This window comes from Nomascus leucogenys, chromosome 15, assembly GCF_006542625.1.
Source record: "Nomascus leucogenys isolate Asia chromosome 15, Asia_NLE_v1, whole genome shotgun sequence".
NCBI classification, from domain to species: Eukaryota; Metazoa; Chordata; class Mammalia; order Primates; family Hylobatidae; genus Nomascus; species Nomascus leucogenys.
The window spans coordinates 74,401,249-74,421,181 of record NC_044395.1 but is presented as its reverse complement, the minus strand read 5'-3'; the positions used below and the strand labels follow the sequence as shown (position 1 = coordinate 74,421,181).

General features: G+C 38.7%; 1 protein-coding gene across 2 annotated transcripts in view; it reads left to right on the top strand.

The window, feature by feature from the left end:
• The first annotated feature begins 1,750 nt into the window (after positions 1-1,750).
• Positions 1,751-19,933, top strand: part of BTBD10 (BTB domain containing 10) — a 77,720-nt gene continuing 59,537 nt past the window's right edge. For both annotated transcript variants that reach the window (XM_003254965.3, XM_003254964.3), the window contains exon 1: positions 1,751-1,956. The gene's annotated coding sequence lies outside the window, so the exon portion shown is untranslated. The remainder of the gene's footprint in view (positions 1,957-19,933) is intronic.

The following is a 19,933-nucleotide window of genomic DNA, read 5'->3' as shown; positions in this document are numbered from 1 at the left end:
GGGGAGGCCGCAGGAAGTTTACAATCATGGCAGAAAGCCAAGGTAAAGCAGGCACGTCTTATATGGTGGGAGAAGGGAGGGTGGGGGAGGCGCCACACACTTTTAAAGAACAGATATCACCAGAACTCACTATCACCAGAATGGCAAAAACAGGGAAATTTGCCCCCATGATCCAACGACCTCCAACACTGGGGATTACAATTCCACATGAGAGTCAGGTGGGGACATAGATCCAAACCGTATCAGCAGGGTTAGAATAACTGTTTTTGCTTTCCTCCTAAGTGTTGGGCTTATTCGTAGTGACAGTAGGGTAAGCCAAATAAAACTATAGTATACATAGTATTTTTCATATAGTATACATATTATTTTATATGTAATATGAAAATAATGTGTCCAAAGGAAGGTGAGTAGAAACTCTACAACAAAATACCAGAGTCTTTCTTTAGAAAAGGACAGCTATTTTGATATAAGTATATGGTTCCTCATTAGCCCTAACTTGGACTACAGAATGACTTCTTTTGAGTAGAGCTTATAGGAGAAAATTTTGACAATAAATCAGGACTGATGACGTTTTTGTTTTTTGTCTGAGAATTTTCTCAGTTTCTCTGAGAAACTGTATCACCAAATTCCTATTAGATTGCTCTTATGTAGACAGCTTGAAATTACTGGCAATTTCCAATTTAGCAAAATGTTGGCTATAATAACTTAGTGAATTATGACAATAACCCGTTTCTGTTAGGTTTCTGAAATTTAAGTGTCCTTACAGGAGAAAGAAGAAGCTATCTTATAATTGTCCAGCTCAATTGCTCATCTCCTTAGCATACACTGATTTGGAAAATACTTTGCGTATCACACGTAGGAGCCTGGGAATGTTCTCATCCGAACTAAACAGTGGTTAAAGGTTTTCAACAAAGTTCTTGCTGCAATATCTGTTTTCATACCCAATTACTCAAAACCAGGTCCTCTTCCTCCTTGCTTCCTCTCCTTGCAATGCCCTTCCCCTCTTCCCTAAACTGGAGAACTTACTTATGCTTAAGATTCAGCGCAAGTGTCACTCCCAGGTGAAGGCTTTCTCAAAGAGGCCTCCCCGTCTGCTCCCAGAGCTCATGGCAAGCAGCTCGGCTTTTATCAGAGAATAATGGGATTATCTATTTTCCTGTAGGTCTTGCCCCGAGGGTGCAAGCTTCGAGGGCGGAGACTGTGTCTTTTACATTTTTTCCCGTTTTTATTGCCCAGCCAGCCCATGTAGGTTTCCTAGGCGGCGAAACTGAAGGAGTTTCAGCTGGCACACGGGTTCCCGCCAACCGAGCGTTTAAAAATAAGCAGCGGGGGACGCTAGGGAACAGAAGGTGTCCCTCACGACGACGGACTCTCATCAGTTCCAGCCGGTCCACGCCGGCAGAAGCGATTTTGGAGTCTGCTTTGATGAGGAAAACGCTTTCCCTGAAGAGTTCCTGCAGTATTTCTCCAACTCTGTGACCGAGATGCTGTCCACTTTTAACGGTGACAGGAAGTCAAGGGGAAAACGTAGGATTCAAAGGTTTGAAGGTAACAGCCCTCAGCCACTCGGGCTCGAGGCTCGCGGTTGACCAGAGCTGACGTCTGCGAGGAAAGGTCGCGCGGCGCCTTCCTCTCCCCGCCGCCTGAGATTCCACCCGAGGCCGCCAAGCCCTCAACTGCCTCCTCCTTCGGTGCCCCGCCCACTGCTGGGCGGAGAGCACCGTTATCGCGAGAACGCTGCTGGCCTCGCCTCTTCGGATTGTGAGCTCTCGCGATCAGAGGCTGAGGAGCCGGCCTGCAACTTGCCCGGGCGGCTCTGCTACGCGCAGTCGCCTGAGTGGCCGCCTCCACAGCCACCTCCGGAGGGCTCTGGCTGAGGAGGAAGTGGAGGTGTCACTGGCCTTGGCCTGTGCCCCAATCTTCTGTGGGCACTGAAGGGGGACTACAGGTTCGAGAGTGAGTGGACTCAGCTGGGGAACTCGGCGGGGGCGGCGCGGGAGGCTGGGCTTGGCCGGGGCAAAAGAGGAAAGGGGCGGAGGGCGAATCTGGGCGTGAGAGCCAGGCTGCTGTGGCGGTGGTCTGGGCGGCCGGACCCTGCTCGGGGACCGTGGGTGGCGTTTTGGGCTCCGGCCACGAGCACCCAATTAGGAGAGGCCGGGATAAGACTTGAGTTTTGCGGCTGCTGCTTTTGGGTTGGGAGTCCGGAGGCCTTTCCCCGGGGATGAAGGCGATACCCTCATCCCTTTCCAGGGCAGAGGAACCCCGTGCCCCGCCCCTTTCCTGTCATCTCAGACGAACGCAGCGACATCCTGGGGAAGGCGCATCACAATAGGGGATAGGGTGGTGGGCAGCCTCCCTGTGGGTGAAGAGGAGTGAGACCCCACTAACGTGCTGCGTGGTTTTATGCTGTAACCATTTTACGTGTGGTAAAGCTTTGTTTTCTTAAAACTTGCACGGAAAAGGTTCTGATGTCTTTCTTCTTCAGATGCAGGTGCCCTGACACCCTTATCTTTGGGAATGGGGTGGGGGCAGGTGAGACACCGGTTAGTAATTTGTTAGTGTGGGCCAGTGTGACTGTCGCTGAGCCTCACAGATTTCTTGCTTCTCCTTTCTTAGTATTCTGAGTCCATGATGAAAACTCACTAGTCCAGACATGCTGAAAGATAGAGCTTCACTTGCTTGTGGCTTTGTGCACTTAGCAAACAAGATTATTTTACGAAGATTTATTATCTTGCAGAGTTTTCATGCTTTTTATTTAAATTAGCAATCTAAATGAAACAGCACAGGATATTAGTTGTATTTGGACAACTGAGTTCCTTCCCGCCCCGATCCTCCCAACCCGCCAGCTACACAAATTTGATCAAAATCTTTTAGAGAGGGGGTTAGGGATAAATTTTCAATGAAGGAGACTGTGGAAATCGGAATAAGAGCTATAATAAAGAACGCAGCCGTAACGGCCAGAAGAGTTTCTGTATTAGAGAGTCTGTCCAGGGTTGAAGTTCAGGCCTGAAACCCAGGACCGCAGTTGTCATTTGAATATAAAGCGGAAAGCAGTAGAAAATACTTGGGAAGGGATTTGAAAGTGGACTAAGACTGGTAAAAAAAAATGTAAAAAGAATTATTTCTGATGATGTAAATGTGTTTTATACATTTTCCCAACATTTCTCAGCATGTATGACCTAACTGCTATTATATTAATACATACAAAGTAGGAAGGAAGTTTCTGAAGCATGGAATGTGGTAAGGAACCACCAGAGAGTAACAGTGTTCAATCGGGAAAGCGTTTAGTGTTTCAACAATGTTTTTGTGTTCTTTCACCTTTTTTCTCACTCCCAAAAAAGCTTTCAGATGGACTTTTAACCCTATGTAATTATGTTACCCTTCCACTAGTCTGAATTTTCTTCTTTCTCACTCCTTCTAAGCTATGTGAATTTTTTAAATTATTAACTATGGAGTTGCAAACCACTGTGGTCTGCTTTTGGCTTTTTATAATAGGTGACTTAGGGAAGTATGGAAGTGATATGGAAAATATTATGCACCTTTCAAAGCCATAGCATGAGCAACAAACTCACATGCCTTCGGGTACTAGTTAGATAATGAAAATGAGGGAAATGCACTATGCCTTATCAGAGAGACATCCAAGTCTCAGGTCCCCCTAATCAGTGCCATATATGAATATGGACCCCATCTTCAGCATTCTCAAGAGGACCCAGAAATCTAGATTTTTGCATTCAGTGTCTTGCGTCTTAAAAATATTGACAACTAATTAAAACCATTAAAAATATCATGTGGCTAAATCAAATCCAAACCTCTCCATAGTTGCATTCTCCTCTCCAGTTTAGAAGCTCTGTTATAGATCAAAATTAATAAATTTTATGATGGGAGAAAAGGAGGTTTAAAGCAAGTTTGGAGTTTCAAACTTAAGGAGTCTTGGGAAAAATGTCACATCTAACTGAAAACAGTAGTTAAGTTTAATAGCCTTTAAGTATAGTAGGGCAGATTGAACTGGTATTTACTATAAATGTTTTAGCTGTGGAAATAACTGAAGAAAAAGCATCTCAGTATTTACGGTTTAAGAATTCAGAGTTCTGAGCAAAGCTGATTTATAGGTATCTTGTACAGAAATTGGATTATTTAGAAGCTCTTTATTGTACTTGCAGCTAATATATAAAATTAAATACAAGAGACCCTCTACAGTCCATTTCAGGATTTGAATGTTTATTGTTTGCTGTGCTATCCCACATTGTCTTCCTAGGCATTGACTTTTACTGGAAGAAATACTGATCCCTTGGATTTTATTCCATGCCAGATGGAGATTGGAGGGGTTTGGTAACAGGATGGAAAGAAATTGGTGGAGAAAGTGTGATATGAAGCAAACACTCTTGTGCCTCTTCTTTACATTGTTCATTAAAAGATTGATATGTGTTAGTTTTTCTTGTAAGAAGGATAGGTATATTAATTGATCAAACTTAGTGCCTTATACGTAGTAGAGTTTAATGACATGTGTGGAATTGACCTTCGTGGATTAAGCCTCATTTACCCATTAATGTGAAGTAATTTAATCACATAATCTGATTCATACCTAGTTGGGTTATGGGGAATGGGAGTGCCAGAGGTCAAACCTAAGTAAGAGATGGTTTTTAGGCATATAGAGGGCAAGTTGAGGGTCTTCACTTGGGATAAGGGTGAGAGAGGAAGTTAGGTAAGGGAGAGAATTTTGAAAAGGAAGGTGAAATTATTAAGTACCCATTTGTGTACTGTGCAGTTTTACAAAGAGGTCTGCCTTTTGTAGCTAAATTTATCATAACCTGTGCAGAGACTACATAGAATACTGGTTTTTAATCAGGACTGCTTTGGGAATTTGCAGACTTGATTTTCTTCATTTTAGCTCAGTCATCTCAGGCCAAGCTAGGCTAATACCTGTTCATTCAATCTCTGCCTCTCTCTGAAATAGGAAATGAAGGAAGAGGAGATATGTATTATGTTTGTGAGGTGCTCCTGTTGAAGAGTTATAAGACTACTTCTGAAGAATTTGTTTTATATTTGAGAAGATTGTGCTTATTGAAGGGGGAACCATTATTTTCGTCTTTACGTGTTTCTACCATGACTCATAAAGTAGGAAGTTCTTTTTTGGAAATAGCTTTCTCCTTCTTCCCATCCCCTGAGTTGCCATCCCAAAGGAGGATTAGGGGAGGCTAGGGGAAGGGATTGAGTATACTTTTGTTCAGTGCCTTATGATTCAATTTTTGGGACTCTCAATTCTTAGGCTATACATTGTCTATTCATTTGTATGGTAGGCTTATCTGAACAGGCTGGACTACTAATACTATGAGGGAGAAGGAAATGGAATGCCTGCAGTTCTAACTGGTTAAGTTTAATGTGCAATTGAAGTAATAAGGGTTTTTGCACGTTGGATTTAGTTATATTTTTATCATCATCTATTTGGATCCTTTATTTTTTGTTGATTCTGAACCGAAAGTAAGGCAGGTCAGGAAAGTACAGATGTTACCTTCTCCTGTTAATGGAGAAAGAACTATTAAAATTTTTCCCCGTTTTTAATAGATTCTTCATCAGGGTTCAAGCCAATGTTGCATTTCCCCTAATGTATCTTGCTCTGGTTTACTTTGAGATCTTTGAAACTGAGACCTAGTTTGCTAAAGAATGTAGCAATCAGCCAGCCAGGCATGGTGGCTCATGCCTGTAATCCAAGTACTTTGGGAGGCTGAGGCGGGCAGATCACGAGGTCAGGAGTTCAAAACCAGCCTGGCCAACATGGTGAAACCCCATCTCAAGAAATACAAAACTTAGCTGGACGTGGTGGTGGATGCCTGTAATCCCAGTTACTCAGGAGGCTGAGGCAGGAGAATTGGTGAACCCGGGAGACTGAGGTTGCAGTGAGCTGAGACTGCGTCATTGCACTCCAGACTGTGTGACAGAGCAAAGACTCCATTTCAAAAAAAAAAAGAATGTAGCAATCTATAACTTGAAGATGGAAAGTGAACTATCAGTTTAAAAAGACGCTCTCTGAGAAAGGATTAAGAAATTTTCAGGCAATGGGAATACAATGAGCTGAGTATTTGAAATAGTAGAAACTTGAACATAAAGAGAAACGATTTTAATTTAAATATGTAACCTTATGTCACAGCAGATTTCTGAATATTGTAAATTATCGTTGCCAGTAAAAGCATCTTTCTGGCCGGGTGTGGTGGTTCACTCCTGTAATCCCAGCCCTTTGGGAGGCCAAGGTGGGTGGGTCACAAGGTCAGGAGATCCAGACCATCCTGCTTAACACGGTGAAACCCCATCTCTACTAAAAATACAAAAAATTAGCCGGGCGTGGTGGCATGTGCCTGTAATCCCAGCTACTCGGGAGGCTGAGGCAGGAGAATTGCTTGAACTTGGGAGGCGGAGGTTGCAGTGAGCCGAGATCATGCCGCTGCACTTCAGCCTGGGCGACAGAGCGAGACTGACTCCGTCTCAAAAAAAAAAAAAAAAAAATCTTTCTTCACTCTGTTAATAGTTTAATTATGTTATTCTGTTTAAATGTAAGGTATCTGATTATATGGTGCTTACTTTTGTCTTTGTAGTTGAAATGAGTGATCTATTAGTAATTTTGGTGACAAATTGAAATTACCATTTAGTATTTAGCTCAGAATGAAAGTCCATTATAATGAATCATTGATTGAAGTACTTGATTAGAAACTATGAAAAACACTTTTGTGAGGTCATTTTATTTACTTATTTTGTTTGTTTTTCCCTCTACCTACAGAAGCTGTAGGAACTAAGGTCATTTTAAATTGTAATCATACTTTTCTGCCTGAAGTGTCTTATTTAGTATCATTTAGATCTGAGTTTAAAGCCCACTGTTAGCTCTATGACAGTAATGTTAACCTCTCTGAGCCTTTGTTTCCTCACATGAAAAATGTATGTAGAACACAATTGTCAAGGATTTTTCTTGTTTTTGAGACAGAGTCTCACTCTGTCGCCCAGGCTGGAGTGCAGTGGCGCAATCTCAGCTCACTGCACCCTTCGCCTCCTGGATTCAAGCAGTTCTCCTGCCTCAGCCTCCATAGTAGCTGGGACTACAGGCTCACGCCGCCTTGTCCGGCTGATTTTTTGTTTTTTTTTGTATTTTAGTAGAGAGTGGGTTTCACTGTGTTGCCCAGGCTGGTCTTGAATTCCTGAGCTCGGGCAGTGCGCCCGTCTTGGCCTCCCAACGTGCTAGGATTACAGGTGTGAGCCACCTCACCTGGCCAATTGTCAGGGATTTAAGGATGAAATGAAATAAAGTATATAAAAGTGCTATTATAAATAGTAAAATGATGTATAAGTTGTTAGCACTTTGTTCTGTGTTTATGCTCAGAAAATAGCATACTGGCATCATTGCCTCCTTCTCTCACCTCTCTATCTTCAGTGATCTTAAAACACATCCATTAGTTAGATTTACATTCACATCTGGCTGTCTCACTTGGAGAGGACAAGTTCAACTGACTATTTACAGCCTTGCCAATATCACTCCTCTAGTGAAAATTACAAAGCTTTTTCTTTTTATTTATTCTAGTAAGCATTGAACAATAGGAAGCTTTTTTTCTTGTTTTTCATATTGGCATCTATTGGCTGATATCTGGTATTCTGTGAAATATGAATGCTAGGTAGAAAAGTAGGCAAAAGGGAAGAGATTAGAGTGAAGAGAGAGATGGTGTGGCATTTTAAAAATTGTCTTTTGGGATACTGTTATCTACCTCTAAAACCATTTTTATTAATTTGGATTATTTTCCTTTAGCATATTTGACTATTATTGCTTGTAGCACATGAGTAGAAAATTAACTTGGGTTTTCTATTTGTAGACTACATGAAATGTCATCTTAAAAATAAATGTCATCCTAGGAAACCAACTGGGTTTGGAAAAAAATAAAAGATAAATAAAAATAAATTTTAGTGTTCAGATACCTGAGAAAGAATCTTAGGTACAAAATTGTACAAGCGTTGTTATGATTTTCTTGTTTTTGGGTGGCATACAAATAGTGCTGGATTGTTTTAAAGGTAATTACTTCATTCAGACAATGTATTTTATACGATGCAGGCTTGAATTTGATTTTTCTTACATCAAGAAAGCCAGCGATATGATGTTTCTTTCGGCTCTTCATTTGTTCATTTAGAATTTTCTTAGAGAAGACCATAACCTCCTGTAAGATGGTTAACTGCGAGACATTCTTGTTTCTTACTTAATTTTGTAAATTCTTGGAGTTTCTCTTTTATTTATTTATTTATTTTTATTTTTTTTTTATTATACTTTAGGTTTTAGGGTACATGTGCACAATGTGCAGGTTTGTTACATATGTATCCATGTGCCATGTTGATTTCCTGCACCCATTAACTCGTCATTTAGCATTAGGTATATCTCCTAATGCTGTTCCTCCCCGCTCCCCCCACCCCACAACAGTCCCTGGAATGTGATGTTCCCCTTCCTGTGTCCATGAGTTCTCATTGTTCAATTCCCACCTATGAGTGAGAACATGCGGTGTTTGGTTTTTTGTCCTTGCGATAGTTTACTGAGAATGATGTTTTCCAGTTTCATCCATGTCCCTACAAAGGACACGAACTCATCATTTTTTATGGCTGCATAGTATTCCACGGTGTATATGTGCCACATTTTCTTACTCCAGTCTATCGTTGTTGGACATTTGGGTTGATTCCAAGTCTTTGCTATTGTGAATAGTGCCGCAATAAACATACGTGTGCATGTGTCTTTATAGCAGCATGATTTATAGTCCTTTGGGTATATACCCAGTAATGGGATGGCTGGGTCAAATGGTATTTCTAGTTCTAGATCCCTGAGGAATCGCCACACTGACTTCCACAATGGTTGAACTAGTTTACAGTCCCACCAACAGTGTAAAAGTGTTCCTATTTCTCCACATCCTCTCCAGCACCTGTTATTTCCTGTTTTTTTAATGATGGCCATTCTAACTGGTGTGAGATGGTATCTCACTGTGGTTTTGATTTGCATTTCTCTGATGGCCAGTGATGATGAGCATTTCTTCATGTGTTTTTTGGCTGCATAAATGTCTTCTTTTGAGAAGTGTCTGTTCATGTCCTTTGCCCACCTTTTGATGGGGTTGTTTGTTTTTTTCTTGTCAATTTGTTTGAGTTCATTGTAGATTCTGGATATTAGCCCTTTGTCAGATGAGTAGGTTGCAAAAATTTTCTCCCATTCTGTAGGTTGCCTGTTCACTCTGATGGTAGTTTCTTTTGCTGTGCAGAAGCTCTTTAATTTAATTAGATCCCATTTGTCAATTTTGGCTTTTGTTGCCATTGCTTTTGGTGTTTTAGACATGAAGTCCTTGCCCAGGCCTATGTCCTGAATGGTATTGCCTAGGTTTTCTTCTAGGGTTCTTATGGTTTTAGGTCTGACATGTAAGTCTTTAATCCATCTTGAATTAATTTTTGTATAAGGTGTAAGGAAGGGATCCAGTTTCAGCTTTCTACATATGGCTAGCCAGTTTTCCCAGCACCATTTATTAAATAGGGAATCCTTTCCCCATTTCTTGTTTTTGTCAGGTTTGTCAAAGATCAGATAGTTGTAGATATGCGGCATCATTTCTGAGGGCTCTGTTGTGTTCCATTGATCTATGTCTCTATTGTGGTACCAGTACCATGCTGTTTTGGTTACTGTAGCCTTGTAGTATAGTTTGAAGTCAGGTAGCGTGATGCCTCCAGCTTTGTTCTTTTGGCTTAGGATTGACTTGGCGATGCGGGCTCTTTTTTGGTTCCATATGAACTTTAAAGTAGTTTTTTCCAATTCTGTGAAGAAAGTCATTGGTAGCTTGATGGGGATGGCATTGAATCTATAAATTACTTTGGGCAGTATGGCCATTTTCACGATATTGATTCTTCCAACCCATGAGCATGGAATGTTCTTCCATTTGTTTGTATCCTCTTTTATTTCATTGAGCAGTGGTTTGTAGTTCTCCTTGAAGAGGTCCTTCACATCCCTTGTAAGTTGGATTCCTAGGTATTTTATTCTCTTTGAAGCAATTGTGAATGGGAGTTCACTCATGATTTGGCTCTCTGTTTGTCTGTGATTGGTGTACAAGAATGCTATGCCCTCTCTCACCGCTCCTATTCAACATAGTGCTGGAAGTTCTGGCCAGAGCAATCAGGCAGGAGAAGGAAATAAAGGGTATTCAATTAGGAAAAGAGGAAGTCAAACTGTCCGTGTTTGCAGATGACATGATTGTATATCTAGAAAATCCCATTGTCTCAGCCCAAAATCTCCTTAAGCTGATTAGCAACTTCAGCAAAGTCTCAGGAGTTTCTCTTTTAAAAGAGAATAATTATTAGAGAGACTAGTGGGATTATAAAACCATAATATTGAAAGTAACTTTAAAACCATTAATACTCTGTTTTTTGGAAGAGAAAACTAAAGTGAAAATCAAGCCCCTTAACTGATTTTGATCAAAGATGTTGGCAGGCAGTAAGATGGCTGAGACTAGAATACAAATCCACAAGTCTCCTGATTTGGAGTAGTTTGTTCCAGTGATCCCCCTAGTGGGTTGCGTGTGCTTCTGGGGATATATGAAAAACTTTTCATTGGCTGTATGAAGAAAACAATAGAACTTCTATTTTATTTTTTACCGTATCCTTTTAAAATTTCCATTTCGTGTGTGTATGTACTATATACATAATACTGGCGTGATAGTATATGTGCATTGTTTATAAATATACATATATGCAGCTGTCCGTGTTACTTGAACTCAACATATTAAGAAAAGGAAAAACTGCCATATTTTAAAGTGGTATGGCGTCTTTGATCATCTTTGCTTCCCTAGTGAATGATATTATTTAACAGTAGACTGGAACAGTGTGTTTTTTTTTGTTTTTTATTTTTTGAGATGGAGTCTCGTTATGTTGTCCAGGCTGGCCTTGAACTTCTGGGCTCAAGTGATCCTCCCACCTCAGCCTCCCAAGTAGTTGGGATTACAGGCACATACCACCACACTCAGCTTGAATGGCTATTAATTTTGAAACTGTTTTATGATGAGAACTTTGAAAAATTTCCTATAAAAATAGATTTATTTCGAGTAATTTCTTTCTGACTGTAAAAGTAATGTGCATTACGTGCAACTGGGGACATTTAGCAAAGGGCAAAGAAGAAAATGGTACCATAATCCCATGACTTGATGATAATTGCTTCCAGTCAGAAATATACGTGTGTACATAGATACATACATACACATATGAATATTACATACACCACTTATTTATTTATTTGGAGTATGTAAGTCATTACGTGGTTCAAATATCTAAAGTATATCAAAAGAGAACTCAGAAGTCTTGATTACATCCCTATTACCTTCACCCCAGTCCTACTCTGCCCATATAGGTAACCATTTTGATTAATGTCTTATTTATACTTCGAGGTTTTTTCTTTTACAAAAATAAATACATGTATATTTGTCTTTGAATATATGTACATATTTTTAAATTTCCCCTTTATGTCACAAAAGGTAGTACAATGAATACTGCTTGTTCTGTACCTACCTGTTTTTTGCTGTTGTTGTTTAACCTAACAATGTATTTTGGATATTAATCTAGTATTCTATTTTGTGGATGCACGTAGTTTATTCAGTTAACTCCTTTTGATGCACATTCAGATTGTTTTAGGCTTTTACCATTACAAATAATGCCACAGTGAATATATTTGCAAATATTTTGTGGAATATTAGTGGAGTTGTATCATGTTTGAAGTAGGACTAGTAAGTGTGTGTGTAATATTATTGGATATTACAGAATTCCTTTCTACCGGGGTTATATAATCTGTGTTTTCATTTTTATTTTTTATTTTTATTTTTTTTTTGAGACAGGGTCTCACTCTGTCACCTAGGCTAGAGTGCAGTGGCATGATCACCACTCACTGCAGCCTTCACCTCTCAGGCTTAAGTGATCCTCCCACCTCAGCCTCCCAAGTAGCTGAGACTACAGGCATGTGCCACCATGCTTGGCTGATTTTTGTATCTTTTAGTAGAGATGGGGTTTCACCATGTTGCCCAGGCTGGTCTCAAACTCCTAGGCTCAAGTGATCTGTCCACCTCAGCTTCCCAAAGTGCTAGGATTATAGGCATGAGTCACTGCGCCAGGCCCTCATTTGTACTTTTCATTGGCAGTGTATGCCAGTATTGAGACTGCTTCTCCACAGCTTCACCGACAGAGTATATGGCCAAAATTGGAGGTGTTAATTTGCATCTTTTATGAGTGAGGTTGAACATATTTTTATGTTTAAGGCCATTTGCCTTTATTTTTCTGAGGATTGCCCATTTCTTTGTGCATTGTCTGTTTTGGAGAAGAGGAGTTGTCTTTTTCTTTCCTTCTTTAAGGAGCTCTTTATCTACTATGAAATTAGCCCTTGTAAAAAAAATTGCTTGTTTTTAAAACTTTACTTTTTCTGTGGTTTTTGCAAGTAGTGGTGTTTTTCATAGGCAAATAGGAAAGGCTTTCTCTCCTTCCCGGTTGTCAGTGAAATCACCCATAATTTTTCTAATATTTGTATGATTCCAGTTTTTACATTTAGATAGTTGATTCATTTGGAGTATATCCTTGTATGTGGTATGAGGTACGAATTCAGTTTCATGTTTTCCTGAATGTTTATTCAGTTGTTCCAATACCATTTATTAGTGTCTGTCTTTTCTCGATGACTTGAGCTATTGCTTTATCATATATTGAAGTTCTTTATGTTTTAGGGCTCTGTTTCTGGGCCTTTAATTCTCTTCTATTGGTTGGTTTGTCTGTTCATGCACCACAGACTTTTAATTATTGAAATGAGCCTTAATTCAAAGATCTTTGAATATAAGACCATTCTTAATTTTATTAAAATGGAACGCTACCTATAGTACCAAGACACAAAGATGTGTAAAATGTTTCTTTGTGAGCAAGCGTTTTGTCTCAGGGCAAATTTTAGATTCTGTAAACTTTTCGGACAGTGCAAACGTAGAACATTTCCATTATCACACTGTTGTGATAATGGAAAGTCCTACTGAGCAGTGAGTGCTACAGTCTAGAACTTGAACCATATTTAATAGGGCCTTTACTAGCCTGTTGAATTGATGGCTGATAGACAAAAATCGGAAAGGAGTGGAAGGTAAGGGGAATAATGAATAGGTCAAAATGGAACAGCATAATAAAGGTTATATGAAAAAAACATAAAAAAGCATTATGGAAGGAAAAATGTTGTTTAAAATATTGTCTGACTTTGTTTAAAGGGTGTTGCTTCTTAAGAGTTGACTGTAATCTCCTTTGATTTAGGCATCAGCTTCAGGAGCATTGCCTGTATTAATTGATATTATGTCAAGATGGTTTGCTTCAACTAAGATGTTTCTGGATTTGAAGTCAACGCTTTTTGGTCATAGTAGAAAAGTAAAACGTTGTTATTTCTTTAGGATATTAAAAAATATGCCTTTTGAGTTTTAAGAAGGTAGCCTATAACCTAAACAGTGTCTAGTTACTTACAATGCTAATCCTGTAATGTAGGTACTTTGTAAATGCTTAAAATATGGAAAGATTTTCAAACATTTATTGAGCTGTTTGTGATGGGAAAGAAACAAATGAGTAACACTTTATTTATTGAAGCGTTAATGTGTTAATTAAGTCAGCAAAATTTGAATAGAAATTCTATAAAAGTGATAAAATCAATTAGCACAAAGATTTTATATCCACATCACCTCTGGAACATCAAGGGTTGACTGAGCTGACTTTGGAAGTCTTAACATCTTGGTGAATTAGAGATCACCCTTTAAATGGACAACAGGGCTGGGCGCGGTGGCTCATGCCTATAATCCCAGCACTTTGGGAGCCCGAGGCGGGCAGATCACTTGAGGTCAGGAGTTCGAGACCAGTCTGAACAACATGGTGAAACCCTGTCTCTACTAAAAAGAATACAAAATTAGCCAGGCGTGGTGGCACACACCTGTAATCCCAGCTACTTCGGAGGCTGAGGAAGGAGAATTGCTTGAACCTGGGAGGCAGAAGTTTCAGTGAGCTGAGATTGCACCATTCCACCCCGGCCTGGATAACAAGAGCAAAACTCCGTCTCTAAATAAATAAATAATTAAATAAAAATAAATAAATAAACAACAGATCCTACTTTTAATGGAAATACCATGCAGTTTTATTAAATCTGTTTGTTAGAGTCTCCCTAGCAGACTCTTTTCAGGCATTTATCAAAATGCCTGAAAGGTGCTAAGTACTCAATAAATAAATTTTGAATGAAAGAATAAATCAATTTTATTTTATTTTTAAAAATCTTTTTAATTTTTAAATATTTATTTAATTTAATTTTTTATTTTTAGACCTGGGGGTCTCATTATGTTGCCCAGGCTTGCCTTGAACTCTTGGGTTCAAGCAATCCTCCTGTCTCAGCCTACCAAGTAGGTGGGATTATAGGTGCATGCCACCGTACCTGGCCACTTTAATTTTATGTGGTGAAATTAGATACATACAATTCAATTGGTTATAAAAATGTCCTGAATAAAGTTCTCAGCTAAGCTTGTCTTAACTGTAACAAATCAGAAAAGGACAAGCCTTAACAATTGAAAGGGCTTCTGTGAGATTTAAATAGGCACATCTTTGAGGAATGTCTTGGGGAAACTTAGGGCTTGTTTGGTAATAGCTTGAAAAATGTTTTCAGGGATGTGATATTTTCTCTCTTTTATCCCCACTATCTTGATATGTATTTCCTGAGAGCATTAGAAATTGAATTGTTATAATTTTTGCTTATTTGAGAGTGAGATTCACATGATTGGTGCTCTTTGCAATAATTAAAACATGATTTCAGGTATATGACAGTATTCTTTTAAGACAAACAACTAAAAGTTAAAGACTGCTTATAAATCTTTGTAATTCTTATTTCCTCTGCACTAGTAAATTATATTAACTGAAATGTCCTTCAGTTTCTTTCTTCTTCTTTTTTTTTTGTGTGTTTGTTTTTGAGACGGAGTCTTGCTCTGTCGCCCAGGCTGGAGTGCAGTGGTGCGATCTTGGCTCACTGCAACCTCCACCTCCCAGGTTCAAGCGATTCTTCTGCCTCAGCCTCCTGAGTAGCTGGGATTACAGGCGCCCGCCAACACGCCCAGCTAATTTTTATATTTTTAGTGGAGATGGAGTTTCACCACGTTGGTCAGGCTGGTCTTGAACTTCTGACCTCGTGATCCACCTGCCTCGGCCTCCCAAAGTGCTGGGATTACAGGCGTAAGCCACCGCGCCCAGCCTCTTTCTTCTTAATGTAGTTAACATTTTGTAAAAGCTTACATACAAATTGTGCTAGGCTGTGGGGACACAAACCTGAATCATACTTTGTTCTTGCCCTCAAGGATCTTATAGTCTAACGGAGGACATGTGGCAGAAACATATTCTATCAATGCATATATAGTGACTATATTTAAGCAATCCAAAAAAATTTACAAAACTGCACTTAAGCAGTAAAATTAAACAAGGAAGAAAATTTCTATAGCACCATCACCTCCAAACACTTTTTAATAAACCTTCCCCAATATTATCATTATGAAAATAATATGTAGAAAATTCAAATAGTATGAAGAGATACAACAAAAAGTAAGTCTCCTTATTCCAGCATTTTCTCAGAGGCAACTAGTTTTAGTTTTATGTGATATTTCTAGACATTTTATCTTAACATATACAAGCATGGATGAGTGTGAGTGTATGTGTATTTAATTTTTTAATTTTCTTTTTTCTGTTTTTTGTTTTTGCTTTTCTTGTGCATAAATATGGGGTTACATAATGCATATCTGTATCTTGCTTTTTAGCATAATAACGTATTTTGAAATATTTTCTGTATCAGTATCTATATATCTCATTTTTACTGGTTGCATGATATATTGTGCAGATTTTTAACCGATAAACTAGATGAACATTTAGATTGGTTCTAGATTTTTTCCAGGACAAATAGTACTGTATATCATGTCAGGGAGAGAAAGGAGATGTATTCATTTTGTGTATATGTGTGTATTAGTGTAGTGGTATGTATAATTAAACAAGGGCTGAGCAAAATCTTAAAACTTTTAGTCATGAATAACTAATAAAATATACACAAAATTTATATTAGGTTGCCTACTAAAGGGAGTAAGCATTGTGCCTAGCACTGTGTTATATAAGGTATCCTGTCTAACAGTTTGGTGGTTAAAATAATAATAGATTAAATAATGAGAATTGTGTTATTTTCTTCATTTCACATTTAAGGAAATTGAAGTCTTGAATGTTAAGAAACTTTTACAAAGTTATACAGGTTTTTTTCTGATACTAAAACCTCTTCATTACCCACTATTGTGGCAGAAGTAGAAATGAAAACTCACCAATTTTCCTTCTCAAAAGTTTATGTGTGTCGTTTGTGGCAGTGGAAGGATGGCTATTGATTAAATATGCTTGCTATGGTAATGAGACAGTGTGATTGGGGTTTTTGATCAAAAAGTGGTTTCATTATGCCTTGCTAATATATTTGATGCTGCTTTTAAGTATTAATTAAAATCATTGCTGATTTTTTCTTTTAAAATTTAAATGCAATAAACTTACTTCTTTCTGATATACAGTTCTGTCAGTTTTGATAAAAGCATACAGGTGTTTACCACTACCACAGTTAAGATACAGAATAGTTCATCACTCACCAAAATTACTTTGTGCTGTCCCTGTGTAATCACTTCAGCCTTAACTCCTGGCTGATCTGTTCTCTGTCTTTATAGTTTTGTCGTTCTATGAATGTCATAGAAATGAAATCATATGGTATGTAACCTTCGAGTCCGGCTTCTTTCACTTATCTAATGCTTTTAAGATTCATTCATGTTTTGTATGTATTCAATAACTTACCTACCTTTATTATTAGATACTGTCCCTCCTGTCTCTGAATCTCTTTTCAATTTTCTTCATTCTTTCTTGCTCTTTATTCTATGGATTGGGTAGTTTCTATTGATCTGTTTTCCAAGTTCCCTGATGTTTTTTTTTTGTTATCTCCATATGCCATTGTACCCATCTAATTTTTCATTCTAGTTGTTGTTCTTTTCAGCTAGAGCTGAATTTCCATTTCTTTTGATAGTTGCCACCTCTCTACTGAGATGCCCTTTGTGTCAGTCATCAAGACAGTGCTCTTCTTTTAGTTCTTTGTATAGACTTTTTCTTTAATTGTTTGAATATATTTATAAGAGGTGCTTTGAAGTCTTTGTTTGCTAAATCTAACATCTGGGCCAACTTGGAATCAGTTTCTGTTTTCTGCCTTTTACTGTTTTAATTGTTTGCATGTCTCATAATTTTTGGTTGAAACCTGGGCATTGTAATATTTTTATGAGGATTTGTTGTTGTTGTTTTGTTATTGTTTTAGAGAACGTTAGCTTGCCTGGATTCAAACTGCAAACTTGTTTCCCCTGAAGTGTATAGCAGCTGCCATCTGTGCTTATTTCTTACTTCCAACTACTTACTTTTTTAGCTTGTTTTCCTGGGGGTCAGGGCAAAGGGAAGGCTTTCCTGCACCTGTAATTCGGTGGTCAGCCAAGAATTTGGGCAGAGATTGTACTCACATTTTGGAATTCACCCTCTCTGTGGGTTCTTTACTTCTGGGAATTCCCTCTTAATCTTTACCTGCTAGTGGTGGTCTTTGTCCTCTGATACCCTAACCAGTAAGGGATTCAGCTTTCTGCTGCTGGAGGTGTATACGGTTGGGGAATACATTCAGCTTAGAAAGCATCAAAATCATGTCTCATGCCATGCAGCTTTCAAGGGCAGAGTTCTCTGTGGTCTCTGCCTGCTTTTTCTGCCAGGCTACCTGATGCCCCTCCCCTATCTCCTGTACATGCGTATTTTAGCTATCAGCCAGGGATTCGAGCAGAGTTTATGCTCAGATTTTGGGCCTGCACTTTTCTTTGTTTCTTTCACTTCCACTATGTCTACCTGAAATTTCAGCTCTGAGGTTTTCTCTGCCACTTTGAGCTGTGTGGCTGCCTGGTTTCCTTCACCATATTTGTGAGTGATGGGGAGGCCACTCAGCAAAAAAACTTCAAACTGAACTCGTGATTCTGTTGCTTCTAGTTGTAGTTTTTCAAGAGTAAGCTCTTCTTTCACTGTCTGCTTTTGGACACTTTCCAGTGCTTTTAAATAGTTGTTCTTTATAGTGTACCCAGATTTAAATAATTGCTTTCTGTTGGAGGTGTGCATGATCACTTCACCTGGCTGTGTTTGCAAGAAGTTTCTTTCCGTCTGTCTGATCTCCTTTTCTTTTAAAAGTTGCTTCCACCTGTTCTTTGTCCTACATTATTATCTGTGATAGTTTGCAATCCCTCAAGCTCTTTCAGTTCTTGATGTTGCTAAAAATGACTGTTCAGTTCTGTCAATTAATTTTTGGATTTACGTTACACTCCATGGGAGAATTTAGAGTAGATTAGCAATCAAGAGGAAATTATAAACATTTTCATGGTGGTTATATCCATATCATACAGTCTCTCTTTTATTCCTAAGGATAGAAGCTCATCAAGTGATCTTTAAGTTTCTTGTCCTTAGAATTCTTCCTCCATGTAGGCCCCTCTGAAGGCCTTCTTTGTAGTTAGTACAAAATTAACTTTGTGAACATTCAGGTATTTGCTCTTTTGTCTGCCAGTATCAAGTGATTAATTTGCTCTTTGGGGCTATCTCTCCTCCTTTTGGTCCTTTCCACATAGAGAATGTCATCTTAGGACATTTAACTGACTCAGGTGTCGTCTTGGCTTCCTCCTGGTCAGTCTTTACCATCCATATATTTGGATATTTGGACTTCTGTAGTTGAAGGCAACCCTTGTCATCTGATTCTGGGATCACTATGTAATTCTGTCCTCTTCATTATTCTCCATCTCTTATCTATCAGGTCTTTCTAGTAATGGTTGCTCTTGAAATATTTTGTCTGCAAAATTTGAGAGATAAAAATAATTTGACATTAACAGAAAAGCTGTTGTGTAACGACACTATTTAGAATGTGCTATGGTTTAACTGTGTCCCCAAAAATCCATGTGTTGGAAACTTTATCCTCATTGTAAAAATGCTTCGAAGGGCCTAATAAATGTTGATTGGATCATGAGGGTGGAGCCCTAATAAATGGATTAATGTAGTTAATTTCAGGAGTTGGTCAGTTATCAAGAGAGCTGGTTATTATAAAAGTGAGCCCAGCCCTTCGTGCTTTCTTTCACCCAAGTTCTCTTGCCTTTCTACCTTCTGTCATAGATGACACAGCATGTAGGCCCTTGCCTCATGCTGGTGACATGCTTTTGGACTTTCCAGCCTCCAGAACCATGAGCTAAATAAAGTCCTGTTCATTATAAACTACCCAGTGTCAGATACTCTGTTACAGCAACAGAAAATGGACTAAGAGTAAGATTTTTAATAGGATGGATGAAGCCACAAGATGGCTGATGTTTAAAAGGCACATTGTTGGTAATAAGCAAAAATATCAATTCTTTTTTTTTTTCCCTTTAAACTCTTTTGGACTTGAAAAAAGTACCAATTTTTATATACCTTGCTTGGTACATTGGAAATAACAGGGGCTTTTTGTTAGACTGGGGTTTTAATCTTATCTCTTAAGATTTCCTCATATATGAAACAGGATAATAATATAGAGTTGTTTTAAGGTTTAAATAGGAGAAAATATATAAACTTCCTAGAACATCGGTAGTGAAAATAGAATAAGTGGTCTCCATACACTGTGCATTGTCTTTGTTTTGTTTTGTTTTGTTCTTCCATGTATCATTACCATTAATTGATACTATCTGGAAATAGTGTCCCAAGGAGCAATTATTTATTTTGTTACTGTAGTCTTCAAGATTCTGTCTATCCCCCAACCCCCACCTCCTGTTTAGACAGAATGTCCAAGAGAAGAGGAAGTAATTGCATCATCTTTTTCTCAGTTAACTTT